This window comes from Schistocerca gregaria, chromosome 1 (assembly GCF_023897955.1).
Source record: "Schistocerca gregaria isolate iqSchGreg1 chromosome 1, iqSchGreg1.2, whole genome shotgun sequence".
NCBI lineage: Eukaryota > Metazoa > Arthropoda > Insecta > Orthoptera > Acrididae > Schistocerca > Schistocerca gregaria.
The window spans coordinates 225,762,763-225,787,509 of record NC_064920.1 but is presented as its reverse complement, the minus strand read 5'-3'; the positions used below and the strand labels follow the sequence as shown (position 1 = coordinate 225,787,509).

At 45.0% G+C, this 24,747-nt stretch overlaps 1 protein-coding gene across 2 annotated transcripts in view; it reads right to left on the bottom strand.

Moving 5' to 3' along the window:
• LOC126337999 (uncharacterized) overlaps positions 1-8,841 on the bottom strand; it is a 198,232-nt gene extending 189,391 nt beyond the window's left edge. Inside the window, exon 1 of one of the 2 annotated variants that reach the window (XM_050001517.1) lies at positions 8,604-8,841. The gene's annotated coding sequence lies outside the window, so the exon portion shown is untranslated. The remainder of the gene's footprint in view (positions 1-8,603) is intronic. The other variant, XM_050001518.1, reaches the window with a different exon arrangement.
• Between the last annotated feature and the right edge of the window lie 15,906 nt (positions 8,842-24,747).

The following is a 24,747-nucleotide window of genomic DNA, read 5'->3' as shown; positions in this document are numbered from 1 at the left end:
CTACGGCACTGCGTAGGATCCTACGGTCTTGGCGTGCATCCGTGCGTCGCTGCGGTCTGGTCCCAGGTCGACGGCCACGTGCACCTTCCGCCGACCACTGGCGACGACATCGATGTACTGTGGAGACCTCACGCTCCACGTGTTGAACAGTTCGGCGGTACGTCCACCCGGCCTCCCGCATGCCCACTATACGCCCTCGCTCAAAGTCCGTCAACTGCACATACGGTTCACGTCCACGCTGTCGCGGCATGCTACCAGTGTTAAAGACTGCGATGGAGCTCCGTATGCCACGGCAAACTGGCTGACACTGACGGCGGCTGTGCACCAATGCTGCGCAGCTAGCGCCATTCGACGGCCAACACCGCGGTTCCTGGTGTGTCCGCTGTGCCGTGCGTGTGATCATTGCTTGTACAGCCCTCTCGCAGTGTCCGGAGCATGTATGGTGGGTCTGACACACCGGTGTCAATGTGTTCTTTTTTCCATTTCCAAGAGTGTACATATGCAAAAGTTAATAAATGTTTTTACAAGAACATTTACCTATCTTATTCGCTAACCTACGAAAAATCCTAAGACATTTCCTATATACAACGATCTACGTGCATGTATTTCGAATGCGGAAGTGGGTAGTTGGATGACCTTGAAAAGTAGTTTAGACTAGGTAGTTCAAAGCGTAGCGACCCCCTTCTCTTCCGTATATGATGTGCAGTCTTGGTAATTTTCCCAACAAGAAACACCACCGAAACTGGCCGCACTATCTCTTCTACTACCTCGTGTTGCAGAGGAAAGCTTCGTTTGGCGGTGGCCTTACACAATGTAGCGGTTGGCGTAGCTACGACACCACGTACCCGTTTCCACTGAGTGGTTAAAACGCGCTCCTATCACGTTAACTCAGCTCGTCCTGTTTCCCCACAGGATGCAGAAGGTCTTAGATATATAGCGCTCTCCGAATTCCGAACATGTCAGACTTAAATTGGTACGATAACATGGATTAAGGGGGGGGGGGGGGGGTGTAGGACGTCAACGGGCCGATTTGGAGCAGGAGAGGCACTACAGGACAATTTAATTTCCACTGTCTACACTATTATAAATAAATTCATAAAACTTTGTCAATATGACCAAGAACGATTCAGGATTGACTCTCATGGCAGTGCAAGTTCAGACACACAACAAAATAATTTTTTTTTTACATATGAAATTTCATCATTTTTTCACTTACTATTGGCTGCATTTGTTGCTGTAGGTACACTTTTCTTCATAAGTAAGAGAGATTCTTCGATGAATTTTGCACACCATACAAACCATACTTAGAGGTGCCCGAAACTGTAGAATTTATTTAATTTATGAAAAAATAAATGAGGTGTTACATTTTAAACTTCACTTTTAGAAAAAACTCAAATTTTATAGTTAATTATCTGAATTTTGCCACAGTTTTTAATAGATCTGAAAAATTCTATAGTTTCATACAGCTGTACGTATTGTTTGCATACTGTGCAAAATTCATCGGAGAATCTCTCTTACTTACGAAGAAGAGTGTACGTGCAGCAACAAATGCAGCCAGTAGTAAGTGATAAAATGATGAAATTTCACGTGTAAAAAAATTTATTTTGCTTTGGTTTTGAACTTCCACTGCTATGAGAGTGAATCCTGAATCGTTCCTGGTCATGCCGACAAAGTTTTATGAATTTATTTGCCTCTCCTGCTCCAAGTCGGCCCGTTTGACGTCCTACCCCCCTTAAGCTGCAGGGAGGAGCAGTTACAAGATGTAGAGGGACTGTCTGAAAACAGCGCTGGAGTTCTTGATGTACAGGATCCTTAGCTGATACGTTCGAAAAAAAAAAGTGACTCGTGTCGAGATATGAGAGTGGCACGAATATGACTCACCAGTGGCTGCAATCATTAAAAGCCGTATCTACAGCATCCAACACAAATGTGTGGTTGAATGGATAGACTTGATTCCAAATTGCGGCCAGCATTTCGGACAGCATTTCTGCCTGAAAGCGTAACACTATTAGCGACTGTGTGTGCCTGTAGACAGAAGACGCTTTATATGCAGGGTGATGGTAACATAGGCGTTATGAACGAGTTATTTTTTTTTATGCGCAGTCCTTGCGCGAAATGTATATGTGGGTTGCAGAATTCCTCTGTTGACAGCTTCAGATGTCATTTCTCAATAGCGTTCCTCGAAAAGAACATCATGTTCCCTCCACGGATTCCAATTTCTCCTACGTGGCGAGTGTAATCCGACTGCTGAACAAAAATTATTCGTCATACAAAGTAACTCTCTTTATCAATTCAATTAATTAGCCTATCAAACTGATATCAATGACGTACCATCTAGCTACTGGAAAAGATGGCTAGGGCACCACAGAATGATTCTTGACAAGCGTTTCCTTTTTTTTTGTTGCGGCGATATCTTTCAATGAAATTTCAATCTCCCACCTACGCAAGGCGAGACAGGCTCTCATGATTTGTTTCCTACGCGCTGGTATGCTATAGCATCACATTGGTAAAAGTGCACCTGACCTGTCAAGTGTACAAAAGAGCTACGTTCTCTTGCATTATAGCTTCTTCCTGTGGAACGTTAAATGATTTTTTTTTCTTTTTTTTTTTGCGACATGTGTGCCAGTGGCGTGAAAGATTGTCTGAAATGTTTGTAATACAAACGTGCACGAGAATTTATTTGCAAACACTCAACGCGAGAGACATTCTCAGGTCGTGTACTTTGTTCAACAAAGCACTCCGTCTACAGGACACGAGTGGCCTACCGGGACCATCCGACCGCCGTGTCATCCTCAGTTGAGGATGTGGATAGGAGGGGCGTGGGGTCAGCACACCGCTCTCCCGGTCGTTATGATGGTACTCTTGACCGAAGCCACTACTAGCTCCACAATTAACATCTCGAGGCTGAGCGCACCCCGAAAAATGGCAAGAGCGCATGGCGGCTGGATGGTCACCCATCCAAGTGCCGGCCACGCCCAACAGCGCTTAACTTCGGTGACCTCACGGCAATCGGTGTATCCACTGCGGCAAGGCCGTTGCCCAGTTTGTTCAACAACCTGGAAGAAATTCCTTAACATAGATTTTTTTCCTTTGAATTTTAATTCTCGCTTTTTCTTTACTCTGATGACCGCTTCGAAATAACGAAGACATTCTTCGGAAATCAGCAGTTCTCCCATCAAAATAGTCGAAATTTTTTCCTGTTTTTACACAGGGTGGGCATGCTTCAGCTGATCATTTGTGATCGGTGGCGGTACGCTTCCCTGAACGTCATAAAATAATGAGATGCGAATGCAGTCGAACGTAAAAACTATACCGATTTTGCTCATAAAACCGAATGAAAATGGACTTTACCTATTTTCATGGAAAGAGGACATTTATTATGGTCGGAAACGTGTTTTGCTTTTCTTAATAGATGCTTGATTATAGGTGCTATGACATCAAATACAATTGTTCTGGCTGAGCGGTTCTAGGCGCTACAGTCTGGAACCGCGCGACCGCTACGGTCGGTGGTACGAATCCTGCCTCGGGCATGGATGTGTGTGATGTCCTTAGGTTAGTTCGGTTTAAGTAGTTCTAATTTCAAGGGGACTGATGACTTCGGGGGAGGGGGGGGGGGGGGTTCTGTAGCTATATTTTAGACGAATAAGTTGCACATGAGGCAGCTGCCCTTTTAGCTCCTATTGTCTAGTTGACTATACACGCTACTGTGTTGCCTTAGGAGGGTCGCCTTAAGGTAGTAGCCAGTTGGTTGTAAGACAAGTGTTGGCAGCGGCCTTAGAGGGTGGTATTCCGTGTTGTGTTTAACACACTAATCAGTGTCAATATAGTCTTACACGGGACTGAAAACAGTCTGACAAAGTTCGGATAGTTTTTCAATTTCACGCCTGTGCATAGTATGTTGGTAGCACTTCGTCGCCTTGCCTGTTATGCTGTGTAGCAGACTTTAAAGCTGTGCGGATCAGCATAACGAAAAGGCAAGGGGTCTCGCTCGTTTTGTCCACGAGTATACATCAAGAAGAAGGCACGTCAACTACCTTCCCCTCTGCACTCTACAACCCTTTAGGATGACAATTTTCCCTCAGTACATGTGCTGCTTTATGACCCGTTTATTGCGAGTACCGGTTATTTCACAACAATTTCGAAGTGTAATTAGAACTATGACGCACTTTTTCCAGCAGTTGTGGTAGCGTGTATTGGTTTCGATTACCTGGGCTGGAGGATGGTTCTTGACCAGGCATCTGTAGCGAACTCTGACGTCAAACAGTGATGAACTCATCTCTGTCCAACACCAGCATCTTGTCAGTTGAACGTACGAGGCGTGTTTTTTAAGCAAGTACCGTTTCGAAATTTAAAAAAGAATTGCTAAGACATCTCAATAATTTTATTTTTACATGAAAATCTATACCTTAATCTACGCACTGACGCCATTACAGTCTGATTCTTCCTCGTTTACGTTGTGTACTGAGTGTTTAAGATGCCTCCGATAATCGTGAGTCCCGCCGATTGTGAAGTACGGGCGGTTATAAGATTTCTTAGTGCTAAAGGCCTAAAAGCAATCGACATTCATCGTGAGATTTGTGCAGTTTACGGAGAAAACATTGTGAGTGATAGAATGGTAAGAAAATGGGTGAGAGCATTTAAAGATGGCCGCCCAAATGCGCACGATGAACAACGTAGTGGGCGTCCTTCGGTCGTTAATGAAAGTTTGGCGCAGGAAGTGGACAATAAGGTGAGAGAAAACAGATTCTTTCCCGATTTCCTCCTTGCGGGATGACTTTCCTAATGTATCTCGTAGTGTTTTGTATGGCATTGTGACAGAGCACATGAATAACCGAAAATTGTGCGCACGTTGGGTGCCAAAAATGTTGAAAGATGTGCACAAAACTAAACGTTTAGACAGTGCTTTGAGTTTTCGTGAGTGGTACAACAAAAACGGTGATGGAGATGAAACATGGGTGGCCTTCGTCACACCAGAATCAAAGAAACAGTCCATGGAAGTTGAACAAAGGCATCGTTTTGCTGCAAGACAATGCCCGTCCGCATGTCGCGAATCAGACCAAAGATCTCATCACATCTTTTCGGTGGGAAACTCTAGATCATCCTCCGTACAGCCCCGATCTTGCGCCCAATGAATACCATCTGTTCCTGCACTTGGAGGAACACCTGGGCCGTCAGCGTCTTCAAGACGATGACGAAGTCAAAACAGTGGTGATGCAGTGGTTAACAAGTCAGGCGGCAGACTTCTATGAGGAGCGTATTCAAAAACTGGTACAACGTTATGACAAGTGCCTTAATATTGACGGAAATTATGTAAAAAAAGTAGATTAAGGCACAGGCTTTCATGTAAAAATAAAATTATTGAGATATCTTAGCATGTCTTTTTTTAATTTCAAAACGGTACTTACTTAAAAAACGCCTCGTATTTCCCACCAAAAACAATAAAGATAGTACCTTACACCCCTGCCCTTTTCCCGCCAGCTTGTAGGTGCAAGGCAAAGTTTGAGTGTGTCTGTCGCTAGTTCTGAGTAGTACTGCGAAACTTTTTACCAGCGGCATAACACCAGTTGTATGGTACTTTCAGTGTTTGAGCTGTATTGCATTTTTATACCGTCCTTGAGTAGCACTGAGCATATAGTTGTGTAATTAGGACCGATCTTTGTGATTAATTATGTAACGAGGACCGAACTTTGCTTTAGTTTCCCGACCAAAATAAACAAAGTACACTAGCCTAACCTTCCTCTCCCACATCTGAACCGTTTTCGCGTGTTAGGGGAAGCACTTGGGCTTTCGTTCGAGGAGCACAAGGGTTCGAGTCTCAGAAAGGGCATCGCCATTTTTAATTTCCCATCAATTCCAAGCGCCTCTGGTGGTTTAATTGTGTTATGGGGGTACACCTGGTTTTTTCAGTCCAGGAGGACCAGGGTTCGAGTCTCAGAAAGGATATCGCCCATTTTAATTTCCCGCCAATTCCCGGGTGGGGTGGGGGTGGGGGGGGGGGGGTATGTCAGCACAGCCTTGGAACAAAGAAATTCCGACCAAAATTCGAAATTCTAGCCAGAATTCGAAATTCGCGACAAATTTCGAAATTCCCAGCGATAGGGTAGGAGGGGGGACGAGGCTGGGGCACATGTGCAGCGGAGAAAACACGTGACAGCTTTCGCGGTGGAGGTGGGCGGGGTAGGATGTGGACGGGGGGGGGGGGGCGAAGGTGGGGATGGTTAATTGATCAATCTAATTAATTTGCATATCAATTTTATATCAAAAGACGAGTGGAAATCACACTACCCTACTAATATCGACCAACCGTGCACCGGTTCAGTGACGACAACGTCGAGTTGGCACGAAATTCTACGGCCTTCCTGCCTTACCCAGAGAGCATCTCCAGCAAGATTCGTCGTATTTGCGAAAATATCATGTGAAACGTATTTTCTGACCTCCATCCAAAATTAGGCCCTTTTAGGATGATCTTGGTTTGAATAAGGTGAATGTCTACCGTATTCCTTGCTGTTGTGGCATGTCATACACTTATCAGCCTCAGGACCGTGGAGCACCGGTGTACTGAATACAACAGCCATTCCTGTCTATTGTCCCATCATCGGTCATCCCATGGAACACAACAACACCGAAATTCTGGCATGCACTTCCAGCCATTGGGACAGTGTTATTATGGCAGTAGCTGAAATTGAACTAGCAAGTAACTTCTTATACAGAGACGTAGAGAGGTTTTTATTTAAATTCTGCATGCAATCTTGCTCCCTCCTTTGTCAAAAAACAGTAGGACAGAGTTGATGCGACATGTTGTTTACTAATTTTCTCTATCAATAACTTCTAACGTCGGTAATCTTTGGTTCTGAGATGATGCTATTGTTTGTAGTGTGTGTATGTGTGTTATCTTTCCGGGAATTTCTCTGTAAACCAAGGTTTTAAATTCACTTGCACAGCTCTTACTTGCTGCAGTTTTCCCTTGAAAATGACAGGGTTTTCACTTCGAAATATCGGCGTTGTCAACGACGTCACCTCGCTGCATTCCTGTAAGTTATTTCAACATTCAGGAAATCTACTTAACAGCGTATATTTTCGACCCACGGCTTTGGAATGAGTATAAACCAGCAAAAGCCTATAAACCATGAAGCTACATTATTCCTGGAAATACGTATATATTCTTATATATATCCTAACATATACCTGTCGTCCACAGTACTCCCCTCAACTTACTTTATTTTAGACTAATTATATTAGTAATCAATATTTCAAAACTCTAAAGCTTTTTTTCGGTAACGTACCACGTAATTTTCAATTTGTCAGTTATGTCCTCAGCAATTATTCATGATAGTTAGTGTCAAGAATGCCTTTCTTGATTGTCTTCTTTCACGTCTTATGTGACGAATATTTCGGATGATATACATCATTAACAGTTCTTATGCCTTTCTCTATGTGTAACAGGTCCCTAAACACAGAGAAAGCGATAGGAGCCTATTAGTGCATTTTGAGCAAATTATCAACCGTCCTTTTTTTCACATGGGGAACAGAAATAAAAACGCTCGCTAGGCTCATATATTAAGAAAATTTGGTCCAAAACCCAGTTTCCAGTTCCAGCCATAATTTTCTATTGAAAATTTAAATCAGAAACAAGATATCACGCGTAACTGACAAATTTTATTCCCCTTTCTCCAAATAACAGTTCAGTACGGTATGGTTTAAAATAAGCAAGGGCTTCTCAAATACATAGCTGGAAACAAAAAAATTCAAAAACATAAATATAAACGTGTCCTTGATCATTTGTACATTGCGTTGTCAGACCTCGAAGCGCTTCCCCGAAATATTATTAGTGCTCAGAACATTAAAAAATACGAAAGCTTCATGTAGAACAAAAATGTAGCAGTGAATTTTTTTAGTGGTGAAAATTTTTGGAATTGGAAATTCCGCTTTATCGAATGAGCAACTGACTGGTATGTGGTTTTCCCTTAGTAACATTGCCACGTGCAGTTTCTCGGGTGCACCGTCTTGCTGACCGGTACTGCTGAGGGAGAACGAATGAATTAGAATCTATAAATAACTGTAAGAAAGCTTCATTCGACTTTTGCCAAGAAAACCGTACTGCAATTTGAGAAGACTACGACTGTTGCTCTATAAGGTAACGCACTACATCCCCAGAGAATTCGAACCGTACCGTCTCAGTTAATTATTGCAAAGGGTCGCGACAGACGGAAGATGGTTCTGCCAGCTGACATTCAATGTAGTCCAGTAGCCACCCGTGGATGTCGAGAAAAGTGAAACACAGAAACGAACGGTTGTGATATCCGTAACACTTTACACAACTGAAAACACATGACAAGGTCACTGTCAGTTTTCAGCAAAATGTCGCCCATTTGGCCATTATGGATGTACGTGACGGATCGATATCGTATTCACTTCAGTATCTTGTATTTTGAAACACGCTAGTGCTGCACACTGACTGGACCGAAATACACTGTAACGTAATATTTGTTTCTGTATATGGGCACCACACATGCAGCGCAGTCAGAGGTAGCAGCTGGAGCCCGTCATTCATCGATGTCAGCCTGAGGTGTAGGTGGTGGTGGCGGCGGCAGTGCGGTACTTACTTGTGAAGTAACGCGAAGTAATCCCGCTGTGAGCAGCTGTCCCTGGCGTGGGATAAAGAGAAAAGTAGACTGCGGAATGCACGCGAGCACTGGGCGAGTAGCAAGTGGAGCGCTCCCAACCCCCGAATTAACCTGGCGCCGGGATGCGAGCCAATGGCGTTCTGGCCTCGCCAGAGAGCCCTGCCGCGGCATCTGCCGGTCACACAGTTGTCGCAGCCGCGCGGCGCGGGGCGGCGCACAAAAAATCCGCGCTCGACACCTGCTTCGCGCCCGCGACACTTTCCCACACGGGGAACCCCCCGCCTAGCAGCGTCTTGCCAGGCACAGGCTATGCGTTGCTGAATTGTTTACGTTCGTGACGCCGATGATGTCACTAACCCGGTCTACGCGCTACGATTCGTGAGCATCAGTGTCCCTATAGGCCTACATAATGTATGAAATTCAGTACGGAACTTCCACCTGTGGCAGCAACAATGGCTTTAGCTCAGCGCAGCATAGCGTCGAACAGGGCCTGGAATCAGATACTGATACGCCATTCCATACTGCTTCAGCATCTCTGCGCAGCAAATAACCAGATGGTTTACATGGTTTAGAGATGTGGGCAACGTGCTGCCCAAGGGGAAGGTCGAACGACGTCAGTATCGTGGCCGCTTGCGACAGCCATGGCAGCATGCGGTCATGCATTATCTTGCTGAAACATATCGCCATGAAGACTACAAAGATAGGACACAGCTGCTGGCCATAATACACTACTGCCCATTAAAATCGCTACACCAAGGCGAAATGCAGATGATCAACGGGTATTCAATGGACAAATATTTTATACTAGAACTGACATGTGATTACATTTTCACGCAATTTGGGAGCATAGATCCTGTGAAATCAGTACCCAGAACAACCACCTCTGGACGTAATAACGACCTTGATACTCCTGGGCATTGAGTCAAAGAGAGCTTGGATGGCGAGCACAGGTACAGCTGCCCATGCAGCTTCAACACGATACCACAGTTCATCAAGGGTAGTGACTGGCGTATTGTGACGAGCCAGTTGCTCGGCCACCATTGACCAGAAGTTTTCAATTGGTGAGAGGTCTGGAGAATGTACTGGCCAGGGTGGCAGTCGAACACTTTCTGTATCCAGAAAGCCCCGTACAGGACCTGCAACATGCGGTCGTGCATTATTCTGCTGAAATGTAGTGTTTCGCACACCTGAAATGTAACGTCCACTGTTCAAAGTGCCATTAATGCGAACAAGAGGTGACCGAGACGTGTAACCAATGGCACCCCATACCATCAAGCCGGGTGATACGCCAGTATGGCGATGACGATTACACATTTCCAATGTCCGTTCGCCGCGATGTCGCCAAACGCGGATGCGACCATAGTGATGCTATAAACAGAACTTGGATTCATCCGAAAAAATGACGTTCTGACATTCGTGCACCCAGGTTCGTCGTTGAGTACACCATCGCAGGCGCTCCTGTCTGTGATGCAGCGTCAAGGGTAACGCAGCCATGGTCTCCGAGCTGATAGTCCATGCTGCTGTAAACGTCGTCGAATTGTTGGTGCAGATAATTGTTGTCTTGCGAACGTCCCCATCTGGTGACTCACGGATCGATACGTGGATGCACGATCCGTTACAGCCATGCGGATGAGGTGCCTGCATCCCGACTGCTAGTGATACGAGGCCGTTGGCATCTAGCACGGCGTTCAGTATTACCCTCCTGAACCCACCTATTCCATATTCTGCTATCAGTCATTGGATCTCGACCAACGCTATCAACAATGTCGCGAAGCGATAAACCGCAATCGCGATAGGCTACAATCCGACCTTTATCAAAGTCGTAAACATGATGTTACGAATTTCTCCTCCTTACACGAGGCATCACAACAACGTTTCACCAGGCAACGCTGGTCATTTGCTGTTTGTGTATGAGAAATCGCTTGGGAACTTTCCTCATGTCAGCACGCTGTAGGTGTCGCCACTGGCGCCAAGCTTGTGTGAATGCTCTGAAAAGCTAATCATTTGCATAACACAGCATGTTCTTGCTGTCGGTCAAATTTCGCGTCTGTAGTACGGCATCTTCGTGGTGTAGCTGTTTTAATGGCCAGTACTGTACATCGGATTTGTAATAGCAGCTGTCGATATTACCAGCTATGTCACTGGTTCCCAGCCTGGCGATTGTTACCCCCTGAGGGGTAAAATGTAATTTGAGAATGAACAGGAGTTGTGTTGCTTTTTAAAATATAGTTACTATTACCATTATATCGTAAGACTGTAATGCTGATTACATAGGTGACTAATGGGTTATTCAAAAATGGTTCAAATGTCTCTGAGCACTATGGGACTTAACATCTGTGGTCATCAGTCCCCTAGAACTTAGAACTACTTATACCTAACTAACCTAAAGACATCACAAACATCCATGCCCGAGGCAGGATTCGAACATGCGACTGTAGCAGTCGTGCGGTTCCGGACTGAGCGCACAGAACCGCTAGACCACCGCGGCCGGCAATAGGTTATTTTTGCAAACAGTAGAATAATACGTGACTGAATGTGAGGCAGGTTACAGCTGGCGAAACGAATGTTTCATCATCCTCACATTGACCACTAACTACACACATACTTTGTACCGTGCATCTATGGCAGTAAAGTTGATACATATAAATCACATATGCTTAAATCCATACTCCAAACTAATATTATAAATGCGAAAGGAATTCTGTTTGTTAGACTTTCACGACTAAACCGCTGAACCAGTTTTGATAAAATTTGGTATGGAAGTAGCTTGAACACTGAGGAAGAACGTAGCCTTCTTTAGAAGTACAACATATTAACTCATTAGAAGAATATAACGCGAAATCTGGAGCAAAGAATACTCTTTGAGAAAGCTATTTACTCTATGACTTTTCAATTCATCATATTTGTGAAAACGCTTTTATTGTTTGATATGTCCAACATAAATGGAAATGCCGTGTGGCTAGGGCCTTCCGTCTGGTAGACCAGTCGCCTGACGCCACTTCGGCGACTTGCGTGCCTATGGGGATGAAATGATGATGATAATGACAACACAACACCCAGACCCTGAGCGGAGAAAATCTCCGACCCAGCCGGGAATCGAAGTCGGGCCATTAGGTATGGCACTCCGTCGCGCTAACCACTTTTATTCATTTATTTATTTGAAAGCTTTATTAGTATCTTTGTTCACTCAGTGAATTCTATGCTACTGCTGTAACATATTAAAACTATCAACACGAATACATGTACCACTAACATACATATAATTTATAGTTATTAATCAACCTAAGTACGATATTTGCAAATGACATCAACTGGACGTCTACCGTACAAGAAAAAAAATTAAATAAACTGCATTCCAATCCCACTTTGATTTCAGTTTTCAGTCCTTGTAATGCTTGTTTCAAACTAGACACATTCTGAGTAATGCAAAGAGGAATTTAAAAAATGAGAAATTTATTTAATCTGTGGCCAATTTTTTAATTTCCGTTACGAAAACTGCTGCCTGTTTAATGTGTTCTATGACTAAACACCAACTGCTGTATACACACGACTGTAAGCGAGCAAATTGTAGTACTAGGTAGACATGAGCTCTATTAATCATTAAAACACGTTTGATTTACTCGAGGTATTCTTCTAATTCAATATTGCAGCAACACTACGTAATTTGTTACGTGAAATATCTTCCGAAACGGCTCTCAACAGTATACATTATCAGCAACAGCTATTTACCAAATGCAACCAAATTTCAACTCCACACGACGCTCCAGGTCTATTTGTTGCTAAAATCTTGTCGGTCTAACCCTAAACTACTACGTACAGCCTTACGTTTCAGCTGTCTGCGTTGTCTTGTTTAACTGTGTCGCATCGGAAAATCATTTCCGTTCGCACACATTAAACTGATCCACTAGTAAGCTAATTTTACGGAACTACAGCACCAAACGTTGTATATACATATACTACCTCGCTTAATGACCTCCGAGCTTAACAGTAACTCTACAGCACCATGGACCCACTTACACGCAAACGAAACAATAATGATGAAGGACACACAAAACCCGGACCCCCTGCGTGTTAGGAGGTAACGCTACCGCTACGCTACAGAAGCTGACAACCACTCAGCTACTAACATAATAAGATTCAAGATAATGAATACTTGTTTATAGAATTCTCTGCGTGTTTAATCCATAATAGCATTCTAGTATCAGTCACAATTCCGATAATTTTAGCCAGTGGGCGTCAAGCGTCACTTATAATTCCTTTACTGCCGCTAAATTTGCATAAACGGCTCGTCGTCATGCTGTTGGCGTTGCTGTTTCACGATCCCGGGTTCCCGGGTTCAATTAACGCCTGGCTATATTCCTTCCTGCTCGCATCTGGATGTGTACGCTGTCCTCATCAATATTTTATCATCATCGACTTGCACGTCACCGAAGCGATGTCACATAAAATGACTTGCACTAAGCTCCCGAACATCCCAACCGGGGTCTGATACATGAGCGCAGCCGTGTGTAACAGGTACAATACAGTGCTTGTACAATTATCAATGTGTTTAAATCATGCCAATCCATACATTCATACTAACATTATGAATGTTATATTAACGCTGACTGGTAACGTTTTCATGACTAAAGCGCTGAACCGATATCCATGAAGTTTGGCGCACAAGATATTTATTGATTTGAAGAATATTATGCCAATTAGGAAATAATATTTACTCTTTGAAAAATCTATTCAGTCTTTCACTTTTTAACTACGTCATATTCGTAAAAATGCTCTTATTGGTTGATATGTTCTACTTGATATGAATCAACATAATTAACACAATGCTTATTCAATTCTCAAACTGTTTTACTTCCATACTAATACCACTATATTAACTGGGAAAATAATTCACTCGGTTACGTTTTCACGACTCTACCGCTGAACCGATTCCGATGGTATTTCGTATGGAGATAGTTTGAACCGCGAGGTAGCACATGGGCTACGTTAAAAAGTTGTATCCATTTGAGTTTTATCATAATTTTTAAATATGGTATACGCGAGTGGGATTCAAATGACGCTGGCGCAGTGGTCATCGACTCTTAATGTCGTAAGATTATCCCATGACAGTTAAAATCCAATGTTAATGTGCGCGTGGTTTATGATATTGAGTTTCTACACCACCTGACATTAATGGAGAGTTCTGGTGGAGATAAAACAAAAAAATCAGACGTTAAGCCTGAGCACCATATTTGAAAAAATTACTATAAGCCTTGCAAACGTAAGTCTGCTTTAGCGCATAGCTCTAAAAGCGCTCTAGCTGCGAAAGTTATTCGAATCCAACAAACCTCAGAGCAATCTCATGTTAGCCGGAACTTGGATACAGAAGGTCGGGCGGCCATAAGAGCTACACAGGCGCTATAACAGACACAAATCCGTCGCATTTTAGGCGCTGAGTGTCATACGTCTCTCACAGCTTCCAACACACTTGAAGACCCACAACGATGGCGTCATTTAAAGGCTGTGCGACAAACAGAGAGTCGTACCTTTACGTGTGCAATATGGCAGACTTCGGAGCAGGCAGCATTTGGTTATGACCTGTTCACAGACCTTGTTAACGATGACCCGCCAGGTTAGCTGAGAGCGCTAATGTGCTGCTTCCTGGAGTAGGGTAGACGCGCCGGCTCGGGTCCAATCCGCCCGGCGGATTAACGACAAGGGCCTGGACGTGGTTTTTAGGTGGTTTTCCACATCCCAAGAAGTGAATACTGGGCTGGTCCCCACATCCCGCCTCAGTTACACGACTCGCAGATATTTTAAAACGTTCGCATTATTTCATGCCTTACACTAGATGCAGACAGATGGGGCACACTAATTCCGTCCTGGGAGGTACGGGGTGGCGACAAGAAAGGCATCCGGTCACCACCTGACACTAACATCGCCAAATCCATAATAACAATGCCGACCTTGAGCTGAAGTGGGACAAAGGCCACCGGCCGCGGTGGCCATGCGGTTCTAGGCGCTCCAGTCCGGAGCGGCACTGCTGCTACGGTCGCAGGTTCGAATCCTGCCTCGGGCATGGGTGTGTGTGATGTCCTTAGCTTAGTTAGGTTTATGTAGTTCTACGTTCTAGGGGACTGATGACCACAGCAGTTGAGTCCCATAGTGCTCAGAGCCATTTGAACCATTTTTTGGGACAAAGGCCCAAATAAAATGTTGCTGAACTGACTTTGCTAACGATATATTAGACATCATAGAGGGAGGGAACAAAAAAGGAAGTGAGAAACGGCTGTTATGCGTTGCTCTGCTAGCAAAAATCACACGTCCAGTACTATGTGAGCCACATAAAACCCTCAAAACTCTACTACTGCACGAATGTAATAAATCGAGGCATTTGTTAAATGTAATTTAAAAATACACTGAAGAGCCAAAAAACAGGCCCCCGTGAGCACGCACAGGTGCCACAACATGATGTGGCTTGGATTCGACTAATGTACCTAAATCCAGCAGGACTGTCCATAAATTCGTAAGAGTACGAGGAGGTGGAGATCTCTTCTGAACAGCAAGTTGCAACGCACCCCAGTATGCTCCATAATGTTCATGTCTGGGGAGTCTGGTGGACAGCGGAAGTGTTTAAACTCAGAACAGTGTTCCTGGAGCCACTCTGAAGCAATTCTGGACGTGTGGTATGTCGCATTGTGGTGCTGGAATTGCCCAAGTCCGTCGAAATGCACAGTCGATATGAATGGATGCAGGTGATCAGACAAGATGCTTACTTACATGTCACCTATCAGAGTCGTATCTAGACGTATCAGGGGACCCATATCACTCCAACTACACACGCCCCACACCATTACAGAGCCTCCACCAGCTTGAACAGCCCCTGCTGATAAGCAGGTTCCCTGGATTTATGAGGTTGTCTCCATGCGCTCGATTCAGTTCGAAACGAGACTCGTTCGATAAGGCAACTGTTTCCACTCATAACAATCCAATGTCGGCTTTGACGGGCCCAGGGGAGGCGTAAAGCTCTGAGTCGTACAGTCATCAAGGGTACACGAGTGAGCCTTTGGCTCCGGAAGCCCATAGCGATAATATTTCGTTCAATGGTTCGCACGCTGACCCAGCACTGAAATCTGCAGCAATTTGCGGAAGGGTTGCACTTTTGTAAGGTTGAACGATTTTCTTCAGTCGTCGTCTTGCAGGATCTTTTTCTGGACGCAGCTATATCGGAGATTTGATGTTTTACGTGGTTCCTGATATTCACGGTGCACTCGTGAAATGGTCGTACGGAAGAAGCCCCACTTCATCGCTACCTCGGACATGCCCATAGCTAGTGTGTCGACTGTAACACCATGTTCAAACAGACTTAAATCTTGATAACCTTCCAATGTAACAGCAGCAACCGATCTAACAACTGCACCAGACACGTGTTGTCTTATGTAGACGTTGTCGGACGCAGTGCCGTATTCTGCCTGTTTACATATTTTTGTATTTGAATACACATGCCTATATCAGTTTCTTTGGCGCTGCTGTGTGTAATGCATGCTTTCAGATTCGACACATAGCAAAATAATAGAAACTCATTTATTATGTACCTACAAAGCGGCACTGCATACATTTTTTATACTTACGTCTCTACACCACTATAGATGTTCAGACATCTCGTAAAATTAGTAGCTTACTTACTCAGCGTCAGCCATCAAACAAAACTATTTATATGCGAGCGAAGCAGCAGTTAACAACTAGTGTCTCTTATCAATGCCTTCTCCCAATTATTGGCAGTTCCCGCAATAGACCTGGAAGTTGTTTTATTATTTGCCTCGCAACAATAAATGAACTAACGGACAGCAAAAAACAACAGTATTTACACAAGTATTCCCAAATTGATCTTCACAACTCTGAAGACGTATCATGTACACACACCCAAAAAAGTTTTGCATCACCCCGGTTCGCAGAACTCCTGTGGATACTGTAACACAAACACAATCGCTTTGACTGTTCAGAGACGTCTCTAAACCGGCCCAACGGTGACAGAACGATGCATGAGCAGCTCCTATTAGACGGAGAGGGTCCGACAACCCATCAGTTCCAGTCACTCCTCCAGGAAGGAGGTACACGGCTCATTCAGCCATGCTTAGACGGTCAATACCGCGGTTCGATCTCGTCGGCATTGTTACTTTGTACCAGGAAGGGCTCTCAGTAAGGGAAGTGTCCAAGTCCCTTGGAGTTGTTCGTACATAGAGGAGATACAGAGAGACAGAAACTGTCGATGACATGCCTCGCTCAGACCGCCCAACGGCTACTACCGCAGTGGATGACCGCTATCTACGGATTATGACTAGGAGAAACCCTGACAGCAACGCCACCATGTTGAATAATGTTTTCCTGCAACCAGAGGACGTCGTGTTACGACTCAAACTGTGCGCAATAGGCTGCATGTTGCGCAATTTCACTCCCGACGTCTACGGCGAGGTCCACCTTTGCAACCACGACACCATGCAGCGCGGTACAGATGGGCCCAACAACAGGCCGGTTGGACCGCTCAGGATTGGCATCACGTTCTTTTCACTGATGAGAGTCGCATATGGCTTCTACCGGACAATCGTGGGAGACGTGTTTGGAGGCAGCCCGGTCAGCCTGAACGCCTTAGACACACTGCCCGTCGAGTACAACAAGGTGGAGGTTCCCTGCTGTTTTGGGGTGGCATCATGTGTGGCCGACATACGGCGCTGATGGTTATTGAAGGCGCAGTAACGGCTGTACGATACTTGAATGCCGTCCTCCGGGCGATAGTGCAACCATATCGGTAGCATATTGGCGAGGCATTCGTCTTCATGGACGACACGCGACTCCATCGTGCACATCTTGTGAATGACTTCACTCATGGTGACGACATCGCTCGACTAGAGTGGCTAGCAGGTTCTCCAGACATGAACCCTACCAACATGCCTGGGATGGACTTAAAAAGGCTGTTTATGGACGACGTGACCCACCAATCACTCTGAGGGATCTATGCCGAATCGCCGTTGAGGAGTAGGACAATCTGGACCAACAGTGCCTTGATGAACTTGTGGACAGTATGCCACGACGAATACAGGCATGTATCAGTGCAAGAGGACGTACTACTTGGTATTAGAGATACCGGTGTATACAGCAATCTGGACCACCACCTCTGAATTTCTCGCTGTATCGTGGTGCAAGATGCAATGTGTGATTTTTATGAGGAATAAAAAGGGCGGGCATGATGTTTATGTTGACCTCTATTCCAATTTCCTGTACAGGTTCCGGAACTCTCGGATCAGAGGTGATGCAAAACTTTTTTCGTGTGTGTATACTACAGACATGGAGATAAGAAGAAAGTTCCTTTCTCTTTTCTTTTGTTAGTTACTGAGGAAAATGTCCACCCCGCACGCTTAAAAGTTGGCACACTGTGTGGGCATGTTACAGAAGCTCGCCACGAACAACTACCACCGCCTGCGTTTCAGATGGTGCTACACAAGAGGCTGCTGTTTCTCACGTACAAAGTGCGGCTGCTGCATGCACTTCAATCTGATGACTGGGCGAAAGGCAAAGCGTATGCGTTTGAGATTCTGAGCCGTGTCGACGATGACCCAGGCTATATGTTCAAGCTTGCTTTCTTGTCTGCGGGAAGCTAAGCCGACATAATGTGAGGATCTTGCCTCTCGGACCAACACTTTAGCATGGAAACTTTGCACAACAGTTCTAAGATAAACTTGTTTTATGTCGTGCTTCATGAAGGCGACTGTTTGTCTGGAGTTGTTGGAAAGTTTACATTTCCGCAGGTCGAAGAACTGAAATCTGCCATCAAGTTGCAGCAGAATGGCGCATTTCCTCACTGGGTCTCGATCGTTACGAAAGCTCTGGATAAGACATTCCTAGGTCTCTAGATTAGCGGAAACGACCCCTTTCCTGTCCCCCAACGTCTCCAGACATAGTCCCATTAGATGTTTTTTTTTTCCTTTGGAGCTTTTTGAAGGATGTTGGCTACCAGAAAAGGTGCAGAACCTGCAGAAAATGCGACCTCGCTTCAGAGCAACAATAAGACACTTTAAAGGGGGCACGCTAGGCCGGCAGTGGAAGGAGTTGGAATATAGCTTAGATATCCTGCCTGCTACAGATTGCGTATCCACTGAACTCTGTTAAACGGATATTAAAACTTGAGGTGTGAGTGAACCTTATGAAGCAAACTGCACCTTTCTATCTAACCCCATTTCTGAAACAACATGTGTATCAGGATCATTTTAAAACAACCTGTATAGTGGCTACTCCACTATTGTAGGGCCTACTACATTGCATTATTATTTTTATTATTAATATTATTATTATTAGCAGTATTAGAGTAGTAGTTGGAGTAGGAGTGATAGTCGTCAGATGCAAAGCATTGCAGCCTGAAGTCTTCTAATTTCTGCCAGTTCATATGTAAGAAGCCCACCAATCAAGTAATTTACAAGTGTTAGGCTTAGGTATATCATACTCACTGTAATCTGACTGGTTTTAAGTGAGGGTGTCGCTAGGGTGAGAAGAGCTGTAGAGGAAGCAAGTTTTATAACAAGTGTCCACACCTAACGTGGATAGTTAGTTTTATTTTCCGAGAAGGAACTGTGTTTAGGGATCGCGATGCTTTGACTAACACGATTTACAGACGAATGCAAAAACTGGTAAAAGCCAACCTCGGGGAAGATCAGTTTGGATACCGAAGAAATGTAGGAATACGAGAGGGAATACTGATCCTACGACTTATCTTAGAAGCTCTTTGAAATTATCAAGGTGGCAATTGTAAAATACAGGGAGCGAAAGGCTATTTACAATTTGTACAGAAACCAGAAGACAGTTGTAAAAGTCGTGGGGCAAGAAAGGGAAGCAATGGTTGAGAAGGGAGTGAGACACGGTTTAGGCAATCCCGGATGTTATTCAGTATGTACACTGAACAAGCAATAAAGGAAACCAAAAAATTGGAGTGGTAACTAAAATCCAGGGAGAAGAAATATAAAATCTTGAGGTTTACCGATGACATTGTAATTCTGTCAGAGACAGAGCAACTGAACGGAATGGACTGTGTCTTGAAAGGAATCCATAAGATGAACTCAACAAAAGCAAAACGAGGATAATGGAATGTAGTAGAAATAAAGCAGGTGATGCTGAGGGAATTAGATTAGGAAATGAGACACTTAAAGTAATATATGAGTTTTGCTATTTGGGCAGTAAAATAACTTATGATGGTAAAAGTAGAGAAGTTATAAGATGTAGACTAGCGATGGCAAGGAAAGAATTTCTGAATAAGAGAAATTTCCTAACATCGAGTGTAGGTTTAAGTGTCGGGAAGTCTTTCCTGAAAGTATTTGTATGGAGTGTAGCCATGTATGGATATGAAACATGGACGACAAACAGTTTAGACAAGAAGAGAATAGAAGCTTTTGAAATGTAGTACTACAGAAGAATGCTGAAGATTAGATATACAGATCACGTAACTAATGAGGAGGTGATGAACAGAATTGGGGAGAACAGAAATTCATGGCATAACTTGACCATAAGAAGGGATCGGTTGGTAGGACATGTTCTGAGGCATCAAGGGATCACCAATTTAGTATTGGAGGGCAGCGTGGAGGGTAAAAATCGTAGAGGGAGACAAGAGACGAATACACTAAGTAGATTCAGAAAGACGTAGGTTGCACTAGGTACTGGGCGATGAAGAGGCTGACACAGGATAGAGTAGCATGAAGAGCTGCATCAAACCAGTCTCCACTGAAGACCACAACAACAACATGCACTGAGAATTGCTTCTTCATTCTACAAAGAAAGATTATTAGATGTAAGCGGTACCAGTTGTCTCACTGACATAACAGTTCCTGACTTTTAAAAAACACATAAGAAAACTAAATCTCGTTTATCTTTCGTTATTTTGAAAATTAAAGTGTTCAAAGAAATCTCTTTTCTGTTCCATAATATAGTTAGATGCTAATGTTGATGATGGCGGAATATTACACTCCTGGAAATTGAAATAAGAACACCGTGAATTCATTGTCCCAGGAAGGGGAAACTTTATTGACACATTCCTGGGGTCAGATACATCACATGATCACACTGACAGAACCACAGGCACATAGACACAGGCAACAGAGCATGCACAATGTCGGCACTAGTACAGTGTATATCCACGTTTCGCAGCAATGCAGGCTGCTATTCTCCCATGGAGACGATCGTAGAGATGCTGGATGTAGTCCTGTGGTATGGCTTGCCATGCCATTTCCACCTGGCGCCTCAGTTGGACCAGCGTTCGTGCTGGACGTGCAGACCGCGTGAGACGACGCTTCATCCAGTCCCAAACATGCTCAATGGGGGACAGATCCGGAGATCTTGCTGGCCAGGGTAGTTGACTTACACCTTCTAGAGCACGTTGGGTGGCACGGGATACATGCGGACGTGCATTGTCCTGTTGGAACAGCAAGTTCCCTTGCCGGTCTAGGAATGGTAGAACGATGGGTTCGGTGACGGTTTGGATGTACCGTGCACTATTCAGTGTCCACTCGACGATCACCAGAGGTGTACGGCCAGTGTAGGAGATCGCTCCCCACACCATGATGCCGGGTGTTGGCCCTGTGTGCCTCGGTCGTATGCAGTCCTGATTGTGGCGTTCACCTGCACGGCGCCAAACACGCATACGACCATCATTGGCACCAAGGCAGAAGCGACTCTCATCGCTGAAGACGACACGTCTCCATTCGTCCCTCCACTCACGCCTGTCGCGACACCACTGGAGGCGAGCTGCACGATGTTGGGGCGTGAGCGGAAGGCGGCCTAACGGTGTGCGGGACCGTAGCCCAGCTTCATGGAGACGGTTACGAATGGTCCTCGCCGATACCCCAGGAGCAACAGTGTCCCTAATTTGCTGGGAAGTGGCGGTGCGGTCCCCTACGGCACTGCGTAGGATCCTACGGTCCTGGCGTGCATCCGTGCGTCGCTGCGGTCCGGTCCCAGGTCGACGGGCACGTGCACCTTCCGCCGACCACTGGCGACAACACCGATGTACTGTGGAGACCTCACGCCCCACGTGCTGAGCAATTCGGCGGTACGTCCACCCGGCCTCCCGCATGCCCACTATACGCCCTCGCTCAAAGTCCGTCAACTGCACATACGGTTCACGTCCACGCTGTCGCGGCATGCTACCAGTGTTAAAGACTGCGATGGAGCTCCGTATGCCACGGCAAACTGGCTGACACTGACGGCGGCGGTGCACAAATGCTGCGCAGCTAGCGCCATTCGACGGCCAACACCGCGGTTCCTGGTGTGTCCGCTGTGCCGTGCGTGTGATCATTGCTTGTACAGCCCTCTCGCAGTGTCCGGAGCAACTATGGTGTGTCTGACACACCGGTGTCAATGTGTTCTTTTTTCCATTTCCAGGAGTGTATTAGCAAATATTTAATTGTACTCGCGGCTAATCGGAACCACTCTGCTTGTGAGCCAGATTTTACAGTGTTGGCAGTCAGTGGTAGCACATAACATCAGAACAGGTGATGGGCTCATATGATGACACAAATACAATCTTGCGACGTTAATTCTCCTCAAAGCCTCCACACACGGGTTCGTTTATATTGATACCTTACGCAGACCCGGACCTGGCTGAGGAGATGGAGAGGTGCCGCCCATGTGGCCAATGCTGTCATGGGGCACGCCTCGACCAGTGCGACTCTTTGTTTTTGGACAACATGGTTGTGGAGAGAAGCAGCGATTAACATGATTAATCAATAATTCATAAGCAGTCTTAACCGCATTTATTATTATTATGCCGCATTGTTTCCTGCCGTTATGTAGATAGGAGTGACCCCACCAGCAGTCGACCAACGATGTAAACGCCCAGAAGATGACCCCTACGTAAGGTTGAAACTGGTTGGCGGTATAATAATAATAATAAATGCGATTAAGACTGTTTTTGAATTATCGACTCTTTGTTGTCACCGAGCGAGGAAGCGCAGACGTCAGCACACTGGACTCGCATGCACACGATGGTTCAAGTCCGCGTCCAGCATCTTGATTTGGGTTTTTCGTGATTTGCCTAAATCGCTTAAGGCAATGCAGGACTGGATTCTTTGGGAAGGCGTGTCCGCTTTGCTTCTTCGCCGTTCCCTGATCCGAGCCTGTGCTCTGTCGCTAATGACCTCGTTTCCCGCGGGACGCTAGACAGTAATCCCCCTCCTTCATCTCCTCATCCTCCTCTCTGCTGCCGCAATCATGTTCGCCGTACCGACATCCCAGACGCCATAGCAATGTCCGAATGGATGCTTCTGTTCCTTCTAACATACCTGTTTCCAGACTGAAGGCCGGACGGAGTGGCCGAGCTGTTCTAGGCGCTGCAGTCAGGAACCGCTCGACCGCTACGGTCGCAGGTTCGAATACTGCCTCGGGCATGGATGTGTGTGATGTCCTTAGCTTGGTTAGGTTTAAGTGGTTCTAAGTTCTAGGGGACTGATGACCTCAGGAGTTAAGTCCCATAGTGCTCAAAGCCATTTGAACCATTTGAAGCAGATTGAAGGTTCATCAAGTTTATTTCAGACTGGAAGTCCTAGTAGAGACAGGCAACCATCGCGACAAATATAATAAAAATTGTTCTAAAACTGGTAGTTTGTTGCTGAAGAAATCTCGCAGTTGTTTATGGCGACTTGATTTTTTTTTTTTTTATTTCCACATTTACATCATATTTCGGTCCCAGCCCGACGTCTGGTGACCTGTTAGCAATTAGAATACTGGGATTACAAACTATTACAAGAACGCAAATGCAAGTATACACATATTGCAAGGTTCAAAAACGAAATAAAATGTACCGAGCGAGGTGGCGCAGTGGTTAGCACACTTTACTCGCATTCCCTAATTAGAATACTGGGATTACAAACTATTACAAGAACGCAAATGCAAGTATACACAGATTGCAAGGTTCAAAAACGTAAAAAAATATACCGAGCAAGGTGGCGCAGTGGTTAGCAAACTTGACTCGCATTTCCTAATCTGAACTTGCGCCCCGTCTCTAATGACCTCGTTGTCGACGGGACGTTAAACACTAATCTCCTCCTTCCCCTCCTCCGTACAAAAATAATAAAAATCGAAGATCTCAAAATAGGCAAGAAATGTTCATACCATATGCAATTACATAAACTCAAGCGGCATTTGTTAATGTCCAACATCAAGAAATGCTTATGGTAGATCAGGTGCAATAACCTTTCACTCGCACAGCCAGAACCCAAACGTACAAGCGCCAGAGCGGCAGGTGAAGCGCGCCTTGGGCGAGCACAATGCCATCTGGTGGAAGCACCAGTACAGTAGTGAAATTTAATAAAAGTTGTAAGTCTAGATTACTAACAATGACAAAAGTGAAGCTCAAAGACATAAACTCATGTGAGACATGACAGCAACTATTACACGCGTGAAAATTACAGAATATTAAAAAATAAACTGAAAATTGCGACGAACGTCACCGGACGTTTGGTGTTATAAACAGTGGCCGCGAAGAGCGTACAATTTTTACTCACAATTGCAACTTAAGAAATTATCAAAAATATAAAAAAACCTGTTGTTCCACTAGCCTGCTCATTAAGTAACCCGTCATAGAAGCGCCGTCTATGGACGAAAATTTCTAGGCCTTATAAAATATCCAAATAAACACCTTTATTCTCATAAGGAAGTATCTGTAACTTGTTTTCGATTCCGCGAAGCTGATGCCTGTACTGACGTAAATGAGTTCCTGGTGCACAGCCACAGCTAGCGTTCCCTATATCGCGTTCTGAACTCCCTTCCAATCGGTCTGATGTAAAACTTGCCACAAGCCCCACACTCAATATTATAGACAATATCATCAACAGGCTGCTCTATAGTACGTCAGGGGAGCTTCCTCAGTTTGTTAATAGCATTAAAACCTACGACCACAATATGCTTTTTAAACTCATTACTAATCTTTAGAGAGAATGGTCCAGCCATCAGTTGGTCGTTTTATTCCGTACGTCATACAGGGAAACGTTTCTCAACATTTCAGTTTCGCGACGCAATGTTCAACCACAATAATTTTCGTTTCCTCCCCCTCTCCACCCGCTCGCCTTTTCCCATATGTATTGAGTGTGACACTAAGGCCACAAAGTTG